Genomic DNA, 18,314 nt, shown 5'->3' on the forward strand with positions numbered 1-18,314 from the left:
TTTGGTTCCTTTACAGCTGGGGAAGTTCAAGTTGAGGCTGATCTTCTGGCATTTCTGGGTGGTAAGTCTATTAGGTTCAGCATGTAGATTGGGGCCTCTGCGTGAATGATTTTGTATACGGTCGTGCAGATCTTGAACTCAATTCGTTCCTTGAGCGGGAGCCAGTGTAGTTTCTCTCTTAGGTGTTTTGCACTTTCGTATTTGGGTTTTCCAAAAATAAGACGGGCTGCGGTGTTCTGGGCTGTTTGGAGTTTCTTAATGGTCTGTTCTTTACATCCTACATACAGAGCATTGCAATAGTCCAGGTGACTTATCACTAGTGATTGTACCAGGGTGCGGAAGACGTATCTAGGGAAAAAAGGTTTTATTCTTTTGAGTTTCCACATTGAGTAGAACATTTTTTTTGTTGTGTTCTTCACATGGGTATCGAGTGTGAGGTTTCGATCAATAGTGACTCCCAGAATTTTCAGATTTTCTGAGATAGGAAATGTGCAGTAAGGTGTGGTTATGGTAGGATAGTTGCTTGTGTTGTATTGGGATGTGAGGACCAGACATTGAGTTTTTTCTGCGTTCAGTTTTAACTTGAATGAGTCCGCCCAAGAGTGCATGATGTGGAGGCTCTGATTGATTTCGTTGGTTATTTCGTTTAGGTTATTTTTGAACGGGATATAGATCGTCACGTCGTCCGCATATATATAGGGGTTTAGGTTCTGATTTGCTAGTAAGTTGGCCCGTGGTGTCATCATCAGGTTGAAAATAGTTGGCGAGAGAGGGGATCCCTAAGGAACTCCACACTCCGGCGTCCAGGTTGGTGATCTGTCATTGTTCGTTACTACTTGGTAGGACCTGGTGGTGAGGAAGCCTTTGATCCAGTTGAGAACTGGGCCTCCGATTCCAAAATATTCTAATAAGTGTAGTAATATTTCGTGGTCTACCATGTCGAAGGCACTAGACATGTCGAATTGTAGTACGAGTATATTTTTGCCGGTTGCAATTGTTTTTTTGAATGAGTTCATTGCAGACACAAGTACAGTTTCAGTGCTGTGGTTTGATCTGAATCCTGATTGAGACTCATGTAGAATTGAGTGTTTTGTTAGGTATTCCGTGAGTTGTTTCGTTACTATGCCCTCCATCAGTTTTGTTATGAGCGGGATGGAGGAGACTGGTCGGTAATTTGTTAGGTTCATTGTGCTTTTCTTGGCGTCTTTTGGCAATGGTGTGAGAAGGATATTTCCTTTGTCCTTAGGAAAGAGACCATTTAGGAGTCTGTAATTCAGTTAGTTCGTGAGGTCTATTTTGAATTGTTTGGGGGCGGCTTTTAGTAAGCTGATCGGGCAGATGTCAAGTTTGCATTGAGATTTGGCGTATTTTCCAAGCCAGTGTGTGATTTCATCCAATGTAATCAGGTCAAAGTTGGTCCATGATCTGTCCGCTGGATATTCCCCATGTTTCGGGTCTAGGCATTCAAGGATGCTTGTATATTCAGTGGTAGTGATTGGAATCATGTGTCGAAGCTTTATGATTTTCTCTCTGAAATATTTTGCTAGGTTAGTAGCCGATGGGGCTTCTGTGCTATTTGAGGTGACCAGTGTAGTGTCTAGGAGATTGTTTACAAGTGAGAAGAGTTTGTGCGTGTCCTTGTAATTTGGTCCTATTATAGTTCTGTAGTGCATTCTTTTGGCTTGTCTGATTTTGTATTTGTATTTCCTTTGCGTCTGTTTCCATTCATTGAGCGTGTATTCGTCTTGTTTTTTTTCTAATTCTGCTTTATCTTTTTTTTTTTTTTAGATACAGTGACCAGAATTGCACACAATACTAAAGGTGAGGTCTCACTGTGGAGCAACACAGAGGCATTATAATATTTTTGGTCTTATTCTGTATCCCTCTCCTAATAATTCCTAGCATCCTGTTTGCTTTTTGGCCGCCGCTGCACACTGGGCAGAAGACTTTAGCATATTGTCTGTAATGACACCTAGGTCAAGTGGATCCTAGCATCATTTAGCTATGATTCAGATGATTCTTCCCAAATTACAGGCTTCAAAATGGTCTCTTTCCCATGGATAAAGGAACATCCTACTCCGCTACCGAAAGATGCTAAAAAAAGCACAATGGACCTAACCAACTATCGACCAGTAGCATGTATTCCACTCATGACCAAACTCATGGAAGGCATAGTGACGAAACAACTTACTGAATGCCTAAATAAATACTCAATTTTGCACGAGTCTCACAGGATTTCGGTCGAATCACAGCACTGAAACTGTACTGGTGTCCGCAATGAACTCATTCAAACAGGCAATTGCGACTGGGAACAACATCCTCCTCCTGCAATTGACATGTCCAGTGCCTTCGACATGGTTAATCATGATATACTAATACATATACTAGAATACTTCGGAGTAGGAGGCACAGTTCTCAAATGGTTCAAAGGATTCCTGACCACAAGATCATACCAAGTAACAACGAACGCGGACAGATCACCCCCCATGGATACCTGAGTGTAGAGTCCCCCAGGGATCCCCTCTCTCACCAACATTATTCAACCTAATGATGATACCTCTAGCCAAACTACTAGCCAATCAAAACCTCAACCCCTACATTTATGCAGATGACATCACAATTTACATCCCATTCAAACATGATCTAAATGAAATCAACGAGATCAACCAAAGCCTTCAAATAATGCACACTTGGGCAGATGCATTCCAACTAAAACTTAACGCAGAAAAAACACAATGTCTTGTACTCACTTCACAACATAACACAAAAAAACGTCTCCATCATAATCACACCATACTGTTCCCTTCCTGTCTCACAAAACTTGAAAATTCTTGGAGTCACCATCGATCGAAACCTCACTCTTGATACCCACGTGAAAAACACGATGATAAAAATAGGTTCTACACCATGTGGAAACTCAAAAGAGTAAAACCTTTCTTCCCGAGATATATCTTCCATACCCTGGTACAGTCAATGGTAATAAGTCATCTGGACTACTGCAATGCACTGTACGCCGGATGCAAAGAACAGACAATCAAAAAACTGCAAACTGCCCAGAATACGGCCACCAGACTCATATTTGGAAAAACTAAATATGAAAGTGCAAAACCCCTAATAGAGAAACTTCACTGGCTCCCACTTAAGGAACGCATTGCGTTCAAGATCTGCACGATTGTACACAAAATCATTCACGCAGATGCCCCAATCTACATGCTAAACCTCGTAGACCTACCTCCCATGCAGTTTTGGAATTCATTACCTACAGACTTGAAAGCAATCAACGAAACAACTATCTTTCGAAAATCTCTGAAGACATTCTTCAACAAGGCCTACAATGAGAACCTATAGCCTCACTAAGTCACCTCACCAACCCACTCAAGTATGAACGCCCACCTTCTATAACTACCCTAATCACTCTCTTCCTTCTTCTTTCTTCCCTTCCTTAATCACTACACATTACGAACTGTATCTGATATCCTGAAATGACAATGTTAACAAATCTATGTAAGCCACATTGAGCCTGCAAATAGGTGGGGGAATGTGAGATACAAATGAAATAAATAAATAAAAGTGCATCACTTTGCATTTGTCTACTTTAAATTTCAACTGCCATTTGGATGACCAGTTTTCCAGCTTCATAAGTTCTTCCTTCAATTTTTCACAATCCACATACGTTTTGACAACTTTGAATAGTTTCATGTTATCTGCAAATTTAATCACCTCACTCGTTCTGATTTCCAGATCATTTATAAATATCTTAAATAGCACCAGTCCCAGTAAAGATCCCTGTGGCACTCTTGTCGCTTTACAGTTTCCAACTGGAAACTCAGAAGTGGGGCACTCCACTAATAGATCTCATGGTGACGTGTCAATACCAAGGTGTCCAGGTTTTTCAGCAGAAGAATGGAATTCAGTTCAAAAGGCCTAGATGTTCTTCAGCCTTGGCCGGAGTCAACTGTTCTTTATGTGTTCCCATCTTGACCCCTAATGGACAGTGTTCTTCACAGAGCCCTTTATCATTGGTATTTGGTCATTCTGATTGTTCCATCAGGCCATGGTAAGCACACTTGGTTCGTCTTCTGGTGGACAAACCATTTTGTCTTCCTCTGAGTCAAGGGCTCCTCCATCAGGGTCCCATTCAAATTGTGGATCCCTCCTACTTTGGTCTTACAGCCTGTCTCTTGAGAGGTTGGAATTGAGAAGGAAAGAGTATGCTGAAGATGTCATTGCAACTTTACTTCACACAAGAAAGCATTCTACTTTGGCTGCAAATGCTCCGAAGATATTGTCTCCATTTCAGGCTTCTTTGCCGCACATCTTAGTCTTCTTGCAGGATAGTCTTAAGAAAGGATGCGCTTACAACTCTCTAAGGGTGCAAGTGGCAGCTCTTGCCTTTTATCAGGGTCAGATTCTGAATTCCTCCTTGGTTTCTGAACCAGATGTGGTTCGTTTCTTGAAAGAAGCCAGTGGAACCTTAACGGTGCTGTGGTCTATGCAGAAGGTTCCCTATGAATCTCTGAAGAAGGCTACTATGAAAAGATCTTACTTTCAAGTCTGTTTTTTTAATAGCTATTGCCTTAGCTCGAAGAGTTTCTGAGTTACAGGCATTGTCATGCAGAGATCCGTTCCTTCATTTCTCTGATTTGGGGGTGACAGTCTGCAGTTCCTTCTTTCCTTCCTAAGGTGGTTTCAGCCTTTCATCTTAACCAACGTTTTTTTTTCTACCCTCTTTAGAAGATTATAACAAACATTGCTTGCTGTGTTGCCTTGATGTTCATCAAGTGTTCCAGTATTTGCAAGCTACCAATGAGTTTCTGTGATCCGATCATCTTTTTGTTCTTCTCTTGGGCCCGAATCAGGGTAGTTCAGCATTTAAGGTAACTATTGCTCATTGGATTAAGGAGGCTATTGCCTGTGCTTACTTTCTTTCAGGAAAGCAACTTCCAGATTCTCTTCAAGCACATTCTACTAGGGCCATAGTGACTTCATGGGCAGAATCTTGTTTTTTTTTTTCCCTCAAAGAAAGATGTAGAGCAGCTACTTGGTCTTCAATGCATACTTTTCTAAGCATTATCATTTGGATGTTGCAGCTTGGGAGGATGCTTCTTTCTGCCTATCGGTTCTCTCTGCAGGAGTTTTGGATTCCCACTCTACATAACGATTGCTTTGCTACATCCCAGAAGTCTCTGGATTCATCTGCTGCACGTGCTAAGGAAGGAAAAATATTGCTTACCTGATAATTTTCCTTCCTTTAACTGCGGCAGATGAATCCAGAATCCCACCCTTTCTTCCATGCTCTGTTCTCAATGTTTGCTCATTTCTCTATTTAGGGTTATTGCTGATATTAGGTGTTGAAAGTTTGTACTGTTCATGTTTGGCCTCTGTGAGGAGGAATGGGATGTATTATGCCTCATTATTCCTTCTGCTTTGTTATGAGACAAACCAAGGAGCATACTGCCCTATAAGATGGAGTTCAGTTCAGTGCTCTCTCTCTCCACCTGGTGGTAGATGGTCACAACCCACAAGTCTCTGGATTCATCTGCTGCCGTTAAAGGAAAGAAAATTATCAGGTAAGCCATAATTTTTCCTTAGTGCATTTGTTAAAGTGCTTAGTAGTACTGTTAAAGTGTGGTTTTTATACATCCATCAGTGCTTGTTACTTTGAAACTTTTATTCTGGATTTTCTATGGGTGAAAAAAGGAGAAATGGTTTTATGGGCATTCAACACTTTACTGGCTCTCTGGACCCAGGAGAACATTTTAATAATATTTTGTTTGTTTTTCATTTTGGTAGCATCTCTTCATTGAAGTCACCTTTCCTTAGCATAAGCTCTACTTTTCTGCACAGATGGATGTTATCCCTTCCTACTTTCAAGTGGATGTAGAGAAAACTGAATTCTGCAAGTGATATCACCAGCATAAGCAGAGGTGCTGCCTGGAACAGTCCTGTATTTTTCTCTACTTTCAGCAGTTGGTAGGTCAAGCTGACGTTGCTCCTGTCCCTGGCCTAGCTCTCTGCTCTGCTGGCTGCAACAACACAACATGGTTGAGCCTAATGGTCCTTCTCAGGCCACAGTCTCGGGACCATACCTGGTTGAGCATGGAGCTTGGCTCCACAGCCCCCAGTCACACTAATTAGTGCCACAGTGTGAGGCTTTGACTTGGTCCTGTGAGGCCTTGCCCGGGGGATGCAGGTCCCCATCCCCCCACCCCTCTTGCCCCTTCACCCTGTTTAGATGTGCTCCCCACTTGCTCCCCCTGCAGCTCCCAGGATTTCCAAAAGTGCTTGCTTCAGCAGCACCACATATACAAAAATAAATTTAATTCAATTCAATTGGCTTGGCTAGCTTTATGCCCTTTGAGAGGAGCCCCTCTCTGCCTTCTTTCTGTGACCTTTGATAGGCCATCTTGCACAGGATTGTGCATCATTTTCAACTTGTCCTGATGGTGGTGTCAGACTGGCCTTGCAGGCTGTGGTATATGGTTCTCTGGCGCCTCCTGGTGGAGAATCTTCTTCACTGCCCAGCAGTCGGGGTTTGCTCCAACAAGGGCCAGTAGACATGGAAGATGCAGATTCCTTCTGGCTTACGGTTTGGCCATTGGGAGGAGATGTTTGAAGATGTGTGGTTTCTCACACATGGTGGTCTGTATGCTGCTGCACTCCAGAAAGCCCTCTAGGTCCCTGGCTTACATCAGGATCTGGTGAGTTCGTCAATCCTGGTGAAGGGAGTTGTTTGTATATCCTTGGAAGGCTCAGATTCCTGACATTTTGGGGTTTCTGCAGCTAGGCCTGGATCAGAGGCTGAGGTGGTGGCTCTAGCCAGTTTTTGAGGGAAGGTGAAGGATATCTTTCAGGCTTTGCATAGGGAAGTGGCTCGGGCCCTGAAGGGGATGGTTCATCTATGCCCTCTACTGCACCCTTTCTTCCCTTTGTGGGTGCTGGAACCCATATCTCTCCTTCACAGAGGACTCAGGGTCCCTGTGTGTGGTCTCCTCCTTTTTGCTGAAAGTGGTGTCTCCATTCCATGTTATCCTTTTTGGCGGAAGGTTTGGCTTCTGAGGATCGGAAGCACCATGAGCTAGATGTCGGTACTTGAAGGAGATGAATGAATTTCATCTCTGTTCACCTCTTTGTGCTTTGCCTAGCCCTTGGAAATCTGGGGGATCAAGGGGGCTTTTGAGGCCATCTACATCAGCAAAAATCGTCCTCTACCTCGGGGGTGATGGCCCACTCTATTAGGGCTTGGGCAGTGTCCCCTGAAGACATTTGCAGGGCAGCAACTTTGGTTGTTGTTCCATTCCTTTGCTAAGCAAATTATGTCTTACCATATAACTTTCTTTTCTTTAGTCAGTGACACCATTCTGCAATCTCGCCCTTGGAGACCTCAGCCCGGGGTTCTCTGTGTGCTCTATGCTTCCTTTTCAGTGCTTCAAAAATAATAATAATTTTTTTAAAAGACATTCATTTTGTAATTGGCAGCCCATATGGAGCTCCCACGATATGGCTATATCCTGGCATATCTCACAATAAAGACCTCTCTCATGCAATATGCAAAGTACTATTTAAACACTATATTCCTGTACTCTTTCATCCTCTTTAAATCCTGGTATATGCAGGATAGCGAGTGCTGCTCTGTGGTGTTTTGCTCTTTTGATTATCATTGCAGCTGCAGTAGTTGATGAGGCATGGGTACATTACAAAGGGACCTTCTGTTGCTTGGGCAGATGCATAGTGGATTGATCCAAGGAGCTCCTAAGCTTATGCTGGTGATCTCCCTAGCAGAATTCATTTTTCTCTATCTCCACCTGCTGGGAGGAAGAAATAACACCCATTCATGCAGAATGGTGTTGTTGACTATAGAAAAGAAAATTATCTGCCAAGACATAATTTCTCCTTCTGCTATAACCCTATATGGTGAGGTACCTGGCTACATGATTGATCTCATCATCCTACCTCTCCGGAATACATTTAGACTCTCCCGTTCATATCTTACCCTTCATTATCCAGAATGCAACGGCATCAAGACAAATCCACGTATGCTACCTCCTTCTCTTTCATCAGAACTCAGCTTTGGAACTCCTTGCCCAAAGACCATTAAAACCATCACCAACCTTCTAACTTTCAGGAAATCTCTAAAGACCATGTTATTTGGAAGTGCTTATCCCACTGCCTCTGCATTTGTCTCCACTGTTGGAAGTGCATCGATCTAGAGACATTTTGGACACATTCCCTCTTCCCTCCAGGTTTCCCTAATCCTTCCGTCCATTCCTACTCTTCCCCAATATCTCTTGTAGGTTTTTCTGCTGTATTAGCTTCATTTTACTGCATTGGCGTCTGTCTCTGTGGTCCGTTGTAAGCCACATTGAGCCTGACACTGTTGGGAAACTGTGGGGTACAAATGAGGTAAATAAATAATACATTTCCCACTTGTTACATACATAGTAATGTTATAGATGACTGCAGCTCCATGCAGGCTACTGTCAAATCTTCTGTTTAAAATATAATCTTAGCAATTAACTTTGACAAGAAGGTCAAACTTTTTTTTTAGCAATTTCTTTTCAGTTTTCACTATTTTGTGTCCCACCTCAATGTTGCAGATCCAAGTAACATCTGTACCCCTGCCAGACATTGCTCCTGTGCATAGGAGGGATTGTCTTGCTGGCATCAGCTTTCTCTGCCTGGGCTCAGACATGATGTTTCTGCAATGCACCTGAACCTCACTGTCCCTGTATAAACAGAAAAATGTAGGCAGATAAAGACCATATGGCCTATCCAGTCTACCCATGCATGCCATCTACTCTCTCTATCATTCCCTTAGAGATCCTATGTGCTTTAAAGAAGGAACAACTTCAGTACAGACTCTAATTATTTGACTTGAGAAAAGCAATATTTTATTCTACTAGCAAGGGGGTAATCAGCTCATGATGGTAAGCAGCTTACAAGCCACTTCCAGCTACGGGCTGACCTAATCTGGATATTTCATTCCAGGGCATGCATGGCTTCCAGCTTTGAATATCAGGTATGTCCGCTGACCCACTCGCCAATTCTGTGCCTGGTTTAACTTGACACATAAAGTTAGGGCAGCCACTTATTATCGCTACTAACCAGCTAAGTTGGTGCTCCAGCCTAACTCCGCCCCTGGCCTGCTGGTTAGGGGATAGTTGGTTAGCAGTGATATTCAGTGACCCTACCCAGTTAAGTACCGCTGAATATCGGCGGCTGGCTACCTCAGTCAGATTTATCCAGGCAGGAGCAGGGGCCTGTGGGCTACCTTTGCTGGCGGGGGACCCCAACCCCTGCCAGCCAAGGTCTGCTTCCTCCTGCCGCTGCCTTTAAAAATATTCCTTCAGCTGGCGGAGGACTCCAACCCCCGCTAGCCGAGCCGAGGTCTTTTAAGTTCTTCGATCGTCCTCCATGCTGTTCAAAGCTGCTGAATCCAGTTTCGGAGTCTGATGTCGCTGCATGTTGTACGTGCCGGACATCAGACTCACAGACTCTGTTTCTGAGGAAGGATGAGGAGGAGAAACAGAGGCTTACCCAGCTGGTGTACACAGCACACTTCACCTAGACTGTTCCAGCTTAAAAGTGATATAGCCACTGTTAAAAACAAAAGTGAACAAAGTTGCTTGTATAAAAACCACAGTTACTAAAAACCATCTTAAAATAGAAAGAAAGAGCTCCACAAGGAGCCAAACTTTTGAACCTGGAGACTTAGGTTCAACCTGGAGGTTGTCATAGCATTGTAAAACAAACTTGCTACGACAACCTAGCTTATATACATTGTGGATGCCATGCATGCATATTTACTGTAAAATGTTTAAAAAAAACTTTAAAAACCTATTTTAAGATGGTTTTTAGTAGCTGTGGTTTTTACACATGCAGCTTTGTTCACTTTGTTTTTAACAGTGGCTATATCACCTTAACCTGTGCACTGTGTACAACAGCTGGGTAAACTTCTCTGTTTCCCCTCCCCCATCTTTTCCACTCTTAGGAGATGGTTTTCTGTTCACTTTTTAAAGAAGGTTTGATGTTTTAAAACAATTTTAAACTAATAGATGCTTTTAGATGTATTCCTCCATGTTTCATATTGTTTTTAGAAACCAGTGTTCATATTTATATATTTGTTCATTTTTGAGCTGAGATGTTCTTTTTAAGTTATTTATATGTTTATGTTTGTATTTATGTTTTTAGCTCACATTGCCCCAGATGCAGCCAATATTGTTGGCGAAACATGGCCATGTCGGGCACAGATGACTATTGACCTGTGAACCTTTTACTTTATTAAAGACTACTATTTTATTTGATCTGCCTCCTGGTTTTAATTCTTCCATATTGGATTTGGCAGATTCTTTGCCTTTTGTTTTCTGACCACTGAATTAAAGTAGCCAGGAACACACTACCTTGATGGTTGTGTCCCACTGAAGGATGTCAAGTTTTTTCACGGTGATACAGACAATCACAGAATGCTTTGGAAGCAAAAGCATAAACGATGCAGAAAAGGTCCTGGTGTGTGTGGCTATATCATGTATATTTTGACCAGTTTGCTATACTCACCCAACTCTCAACAGAGAAATAGGATATATGAGGCTAGGAACACTACACCAAGGGCTTTGCTACTTACTATTGTGATAGAGTCAAATCCAGGAAAGTTGGGTGAAGGCAGTTTCAGTCTGAAATACAAGTCCCAGAAGGCATTGCAGGCAAGGAGCCAGAGGGTTAGATGAAGAACCCGGACTGGATTCCTAGCTGCAATAGGGGAAGATATGGGTGTGGGGGAAGCTAATGTAAGGAGAATGATTGGTTGTGGTAGCATAAGCCAGGGATTGATTAGGCAGGTGAGAAGAAGTCCCAGGAGAGGGAGAGAAGAGGGTAGAGTGAAGCAGATGCAGGCTGAAAATCCATGGGTAAGAGAAGCCCCTAAAGTTGTGCAGGCTGAAAACCCTTGGGTAAGAGAGGTCCCTAAAGTATTGAATCTACCAGTGAAGCAGATGCAGGGTGGAATCCCTTGGGTATGAGAAGTCCCTAAAGTATGGAACCCATTATGAAGGTAAAGAGAATAGAAGATAGAAACTTCTGCTTTGTGGTTTAACTGTGATGATGAACTGAATAAACTGCTTTTATTTGGAGTTGAACTACTGTTTATTGTGCCCTGGATAAAGAGCCCAGACTGGAGCTGACTGTGAGCCTGTATTGAATCCTGATATGTGCTGATAGCCTACTGCTTAAAGGGGACTATTTGCCACACACTTTCAGGTGGCTTATATGTGCTTAAGATGGAAGGTGAATGCTGCTGTTGGAACTGTGTATCAGGTCTACTAGAAACCTGCATGGAATAAAGTCCTTAAGATTGAAGTTGCTGGTGGACATTTATTTCTTGACTGTACCGGAAGCCTGTGGCTGGAGGCAGTGGCATTCCTAGGGTGGCTGACACCCGGGGCGGAGCGTCAATGCGCCCCCCCCCCCGGGTGCAGCGCGACCCCCCCCCCCCCAGCGAAACGACGGACACCCCCCCCCGGGTGCATCTTTACCTGCTGGGGGGGTGCCGCGAGTCTGTCGGCAATGCTCGTTCCCTGCTCCCTCTGCCCCAGAACGGGAAGTAACCCATTACGGGGCAGAGGGAGCAGGAAACAAGCGTTGCCGACAGATGCGCGGCACCCCCCTAGCGGCAAAACGACAGACACCTCCCCCCGGCAAAACGACACCCCCCCAGGTGCATCTTCACCTGCTGGGGGGTGCTGCGCGTCTGTCAACTTCGCTCGTTCCCTGCTCCCTCTGCCCCAGAACAGGAAGTAACCCGTTCCAGGGCAAAGGAAGCAGGGAATGAGCATTGCCGACAGACGCGTGGCACCCCCCCCAGCGGCGTGCACCCGGGGCGGACCGCCCCCACCGCCCCCCCCCCCCTTGGTACGCCACTGGCTGGAGGAGATTGTTCTATCCTTGGCTGCACATAGAGGATCCTGGTTACACTATTTATTTTTGATTGCTGGTATAGATGGAATTAATTTATTTAATGGTGAAGCACCCTCTCAGCTCAATCTCACTCACTTTCTTCTCCTTTCTTTCCTTCTCTTGGGGAAAATCTGCCATGTGAAGTCAAAACTGAACCAGTGTTAAAAATTTGTAGATATGGGGTTTGAGGGTGGGGAAGTTGTAATATTAACTAGTTTATTGTATGTATGTATATGTTCTGCTGCGATGTAATGATGGAGATCCAGCTGGATGCTGTTGGTGTGTTTGTAGTCCCTGGTTCTTGTTTGGATATTTCAAAATAGAAAGTTAAAAGTAAAAATATGTAGACAGAAGGACTGGATCAGGCAGAAGTGAAATCAAATGTAACACTTCGTGTACAACTCAATATTAAATATGCAAAATTAATGAATCAAACAAGGACAGAAGAATTAGTTGGAGATTTGACAGTTCTCTGTGTTCCTTCCTACTAGTTTCCAAGAGCAACCATTTCTTTTAACAGCTTTATAATTTCTTTCATGTATAAGGATGGCCATAAGCCTTGGTCACCAGAGGCATGCTTTGTTAGATACATTCCTTGCCTTGTAAGCAGGATCCTACCTCTTTCAAACTGCTGACCCTGTAAAGGTTAATAAGTCAAGATAGTGATGTGAATGTGTTCTTCCTGTGCATGGAATTTAGGTGAAATGGGGGCTTAGAAGATGCAGTGAATTGGTACAACTAACAGAGGGACCCTTTTACTAAGCTGTGTTAGGTGCTAAGATGCACCTAACACAACTTAAAATGGCGTACCATGGGACGTGCTCAGACGTCCTGTGGTAAATGCTAACTGCGTATTTTAAAAATTTTTTAGGGGGCCCGGGCTCGAGGAAGTTTGTCCCCCCTACCCCTCCCTCTTGGTGGCCCTGAGCACACGCTTTTGTTAGAAGTATTCGTTTAATGCTGTGCAACAGTTTTTTGGGTCCTTTTACAAAGGCGCAGGAGGGCCTTCGCATGTACAGAGCGTGCCAAATTGGCACTACTGCCTGGCTAGCACGTGAACTGGGCAGTAATTCCAAATTTGGCGCCTGCCAAATCCCACGGTAGAAAATAATTTTCTATTTTCTACTACAGGCCGCTTTCCCGGCGGTAAACAGCAGTTTGCACACACTGCATGCTTACCGCTTGGGTAGCACGTGAGAACTTACCGCTAAGTCAGTGGGTGGCAGTAAGGTCTCAGGCAAAAAATGGACACGTGCTGGTTTCAATTTTAGCGCACATCCATTTTCTGGCCCCTTAAAAAAAGGCCCTTTTCCTAGACATGGTAAAAAATGGCTCAGCGTGTGCCCAAAAGACACACACGCACTACAGCGACTTAGTAAAAGGACCCCTTTGTATGTTAGCCTACACTTTACATTTAACAGTATCTCAACCAAGGAAGGTTCCTGTGTATTTTGTCTATCACCATTCTTGAGAACTTGTAAACATCTTTTAGCTGTTTCTTGGCTTATAGCCTGATATATTTTTATCACATGCCTACAGTAAACCTTAGAACCCATATTGATCATATCTTATGCATTGCTGTTTTATTTTTAATTTTGATATGTTTTGCTTATTGTAGAATGTTTTAATGACCACAGTTTTCGTAATGCAGTCCATGGTCTCAGTTTTATGTATTCTATGCTTTATATTTCCTTTCTCGTTATACATTCAAGTTTCTGTTCAGAAATCCATGTTACTTATTTTGTTTTATTCATGTTTTTATATAGTTCTTTGACCCCTGAAGCAGGCAGCTTCTCCACAGAAACACAGACTTGTGTCAGGTCTCACTTTGCTGCCTTAATAACGACTTTTTTTTTTACTGCTACTCTCGTGAGTCATCCTCTACTCTGCATTGCATGCAGGAAAAATAGGCCTTACTGTAAGAGTGTGCTAAGGCCTATTTTTACCACAGTTTAGTAAAAGGACCCTAGAGTTCTTCCATCATAAGTTACTAGTTTTGAATTGGCAGAAGCGAATGGACGTCACTAGTATGCACCCTGTGGCATGAAAAGGGAATCTCAGTAGAGGCCTAGGAGTAAATTTAGCATGAAGAATGCATTAACGTCTTGGCCAAGAAATGGTTCTGAATCACTTCCAAAGGGCAGTTGGAGGGTAATCACCCTGTCCCTGTAAGGAGGCTTTCAATTGTTAGTGTTCTAAATTTTTTTTTTTCTTTAAATAATAATTATACATTTGTAATACCTTTTAAAAAAAATTTTTGTTAGGAGCTTCACTTTTCAGAAAGGTTTTTCCTATCATAAAGCTGGATAAGAGGACCATAATTGTTCCATTTCCTTTTGTGTATATTCAAACTGTGGCCTCAGTGGTACCGCTCAACACTCTAACTCTCATCTTATTCCACTGTGGCATTTATAATATGTCCTCCATGAAGCCAATACCACAGATAATGGAAAGTAATAATTGTGACAGGAAAGATTACAGCAGAGAATGACTGCATCCCTAAAAATACACCCCATTAAATGTTAGTGCAGCTTTTTTCAGAGTGGTGTGGTTTGTACAACCCTCTCACTTTCTACATAATCCAGATTTTTAAAAAAATCAGCCCACCGTATGTCCTTAAATTCCTACTGTAGCCTGTGACCCCCCCCCCCCCCCCCCCAAGCTGGCTTAACCATTGAAAAAATTAGATGTTTGCCTAGGGCAGCACCTTTTAAGGGTGAGCAAATAAACAGTTGCAGTGAAAGCAAAATCAATCCCAGCTGCCACACAAATTCAGAAAAAAATCCCCATCATCCTGTGCTTTTTATCTGTGGTAAGATGTCCAATCAAATGTTTTTCTAGGATCATTCTGGGAGGGATGGCATTGGGATAATCATGATAGTTGTGTTTCATTATTAAAATGTTGGGGCTGGGCCCAGGAGCCTTCTTAAAAAGTGGGAAGGAGCACAAAGTTGAAGGTTCACCTAGGGTGCCTGATGTTCTTGCATTGGCCCAGTAACCCTGCCCCCCTCTTTCTCCCCACCCGTAGTCCTTGGGGCTCACAGCCAACTTCCAGTGTTGTAATGGGAAAGCAAACATTTCTATATGCTCAGGGCTAGAACAGCAGAAGTGGAGCAATATCCATCTCCCCCTTCCCTCCATGAGATCCCAAGGATTGAACTCAGTCTTTCAGAGATAATTGTGTATGAGGGTGGCATGTTCACGCTCACTTGGTTGCCATTCTGGCAGCACAAACAAGGCATGTGCGAATCCCACAGAAAGTCTGTGTTCATGAGGCAACATTTAGCAGTCTGCCCCTTCACTTCCACTGTTTTGTTTCTGTTTCAGCCCACAGTTCGCTGGGGAAATGTATGATTCTGAACAGCTTGCCTGTTACAAGGAAGTACACGGTATAGCTGAAAAGCCATGGATTCAAACAAAGTCACTGCAAAGGCCAAACTGGATATGGGATAAGGACTAATTTAATATGGTTAATGGTGTTACAGGGTAAAGGGATTCTGACCAGATGGTTTGCAGCATAACTCCTGCTTATTTATTCCGGTAAACCTGAAAACTGGAGCTCTGTGGGAGCCATTACAACTGAAGTTGCTCATGATGGAATTAGGACTTATGACATATAAAGGAGTGCAGGCAGGGCTGCCCCAACCTTTAGGCAAGACCAGGCGGACGCCTAAGACCATGAATAGTTAAGCTCTGGAACTCTGTCAGAGGATGTGGTAACAGCGGTTAGTGTATCTGGGTTTAAAAAAGGTTTGGACAAATTCCTGGAGGAAAAGTCCATAGTCTGCTATTGAGACAGATATGGGAAGCAACTGCTTGCCCTGGGTTTTGTAGTATGGAGTGTTGCCACGATTTGGGTTTCTGCCAGGTACTTGTGACCTGACTTGGCCACTGTTTGGAAAACAGGATACTGGGCAAGATGGACCATTGGTCTGACCCAATATGGCTACTTTTATGTTCTTATGTTATAAAGAGTAGCTGTAGTCGAAGGACAACAATAAGTTTTGACAGCCACACAAACTTAAAGAACCATCAATGCTTTTACCTGCAGTAAGAGTGGGCAACAGGGGTGGACTGACAGTGGTATGGGTCCCCAGGCAATAAGGGTCATGGGCCCTTAACCAGGGCCACCGAGAAACTAGGCCGGGCCCGGGGCAAGGCCGCCCCACCTCCGCCCCCCCCCCCATCACTCCCCCCCGCCGCTGCAGTCCGCAGTCTCACCTGCCTGCCTCCACGGCTCCGGGCCCCCTGCATTCAAGGCGGCAGTCGCAGATCGCCTCTCTTCTGGCCTTCCCTCCCTGTGTCCCGCCCTCGTCTGATGTAACTTATGGTTTCCGCGAGGGCGGGACACAGGGAGGGAAGGCCCGAAGGGAGGCGATCTGTGACTGCCACTTCGAATGCAGGGGGCCCGGAGCCGAGGAGGCAGGCAGGTGAGACCGTGGACTGCAGCGCCGGCGGCCTGACCCCGGTGCCGGGCCCCCCTTGGAGGCCCGGGCCCAGAGAATTTTGTCCTCCCTGCCCCCCCTCTCGGCAGCCCTGCCCTTAACCACCTATCAAAAGTGATTAAACTGAATGGAGGCTGGGGGGGGGGGGGGGGGGGTTAGCCTCCCTACTGCTATGGGCCCTCTGTCACTGCCCTATTGTCCTAATAGTCAGTCTCCCCCTGGTGAGCAATTTTCAAACAGTCCATTTATCTGTGTAGACAGATTAAGGGCCTGAAAATTGAGGTGGGAGGAGCAAAAGGCTGATGGTTCACCTAGGGTGCCCTGTACCGTTGCACTGGCCCAGGGTGCAGGTATTATTATGTACATGCCTAGCACATAAGGGAGATATAAAAAAAAAAAACCTGGGAGTTACTTGCATATATAATCCTGTGGGTGTATAAGTAACCCCCAGTTTTTACATCTCCCTTATGTGCTGAAGTCTTATTGGTAGTGGGCATATAATACCCATACCTAGAAACCCAGTAGAGGTTAGCTCAGATGACATTGAAAGACCAAATGACCCAGAAAAAAAAAACTTTGCAGATTAATTGATTTGATAAGTGACCACCTCTGGGGGAAAGCGAGTATAATAGCGGATCCCAAATGTTGAGAATACCTGATTTTTCATGTTATGGGTCCATAAGCAGTCTGAAAAAGTTTGAACTTCTGTAACTTTTTAACATTTTTGTACATAAAAGGATGAGGTTTGGAGTGGACTGTTGTATTACAAATTGTTTGCTCTTACAGAATGCATTTAAATGTCTTTTTATTTTATTTTATTTTTTGCTTGTTTCTGGTGACTTTTGGCACCTTTTCTTAGAGATGATCACATATTTTAATCTGCAAGATTTTGTTTTTTAGTCTTTTGGTCTTTCAGTGTTATCTGAGTTAGCACTGTGGTCCCAGTAGGTGCTATGGGCATTCATCTGCAATTAGCTGGAGTGTTTGTATCCCATTTTTTTTAACCTGCTCCCATGTAGCTCAGACACCACAGCAATAATTCTAGAACCCAATCTGTGTGCACCCTGAGTCTGGCCGGTAGGTGTTGCTGTTGATCAGGAGCTGAAATTCATCTCTCTGCCTGGTCTGCCACATCCACACAGATCCCCCAATCTTGGTCATAATCCATAATAATTTGTTAGTTTATGTGCTGATCATTCTGTCAATCCTACTTAAAGAAAAACAAATTGGTGCTACCTTTTTTGAGTCATTTAATGGTCAATTTCTGGCACTGGTGTTTTGCTGTTTCCAGAGTAGAGAGTTGCATGAGGACAGAAATCAAACCCTTCCACACCTGCCCTGCTGGAATCTAACACGTTCCCATCCATCCCCATGGGGAATCTAGTCCATCCCTGCCTGTCCCCGCAGGAATCTATTCCATCCCCACCTGTCCCCGTGGGAATCTAGCCCATCCCTGCCGCAAGTAATCTCCTCCATCCCAGCTCCCGGCCCTCCAAGCCCTTGCCATGCCACAGCCACCTTAACCCCCCCCCCCCCCCCCAACAAAGCCAGATTCTATAAGCAGTAAAAATACTAGTAAAAGTAACATAAATCATTTTCTTCCATACTGTGCTAAGACAGCAGATGTACAGATCAACACAGGACCCAAAGCAGTCCAAATTCCAAAACACGTAAAGTCATAAACAACACAGTTTGTACCAAATTGTTCAACCACCCTTTGGGATTAAAAGGCAAAACCAAGTACAAGTAAGGAATGGATAAATGAATTAAAACAAAGTTTAAAGCAAATGTCCTTAATATGTAATACTTGATGCAGTATTCACATAGCAAGCAGCCTGCGGCAACAAATTTATTTTCTATTGAACATAATTAACTTTGTATGAACTTGATGGCTAATAGTGTTCTGAACTGGACACTGTT

The sequence above is a fragment of the Microcaecilia unicolor genome, chromosome 5 (assembly GCF_901765095.1).
Source record: "Microcaecilia unicolor chromosome 5, aMicUni1.1, whole genome shotgun sequence".
NCBI lineage: Eukaryota > Metazoa > Chordata > Amphibia > Gymnophiona > Siphonopidae > Microcaecilia > Microcaecilia unicolor.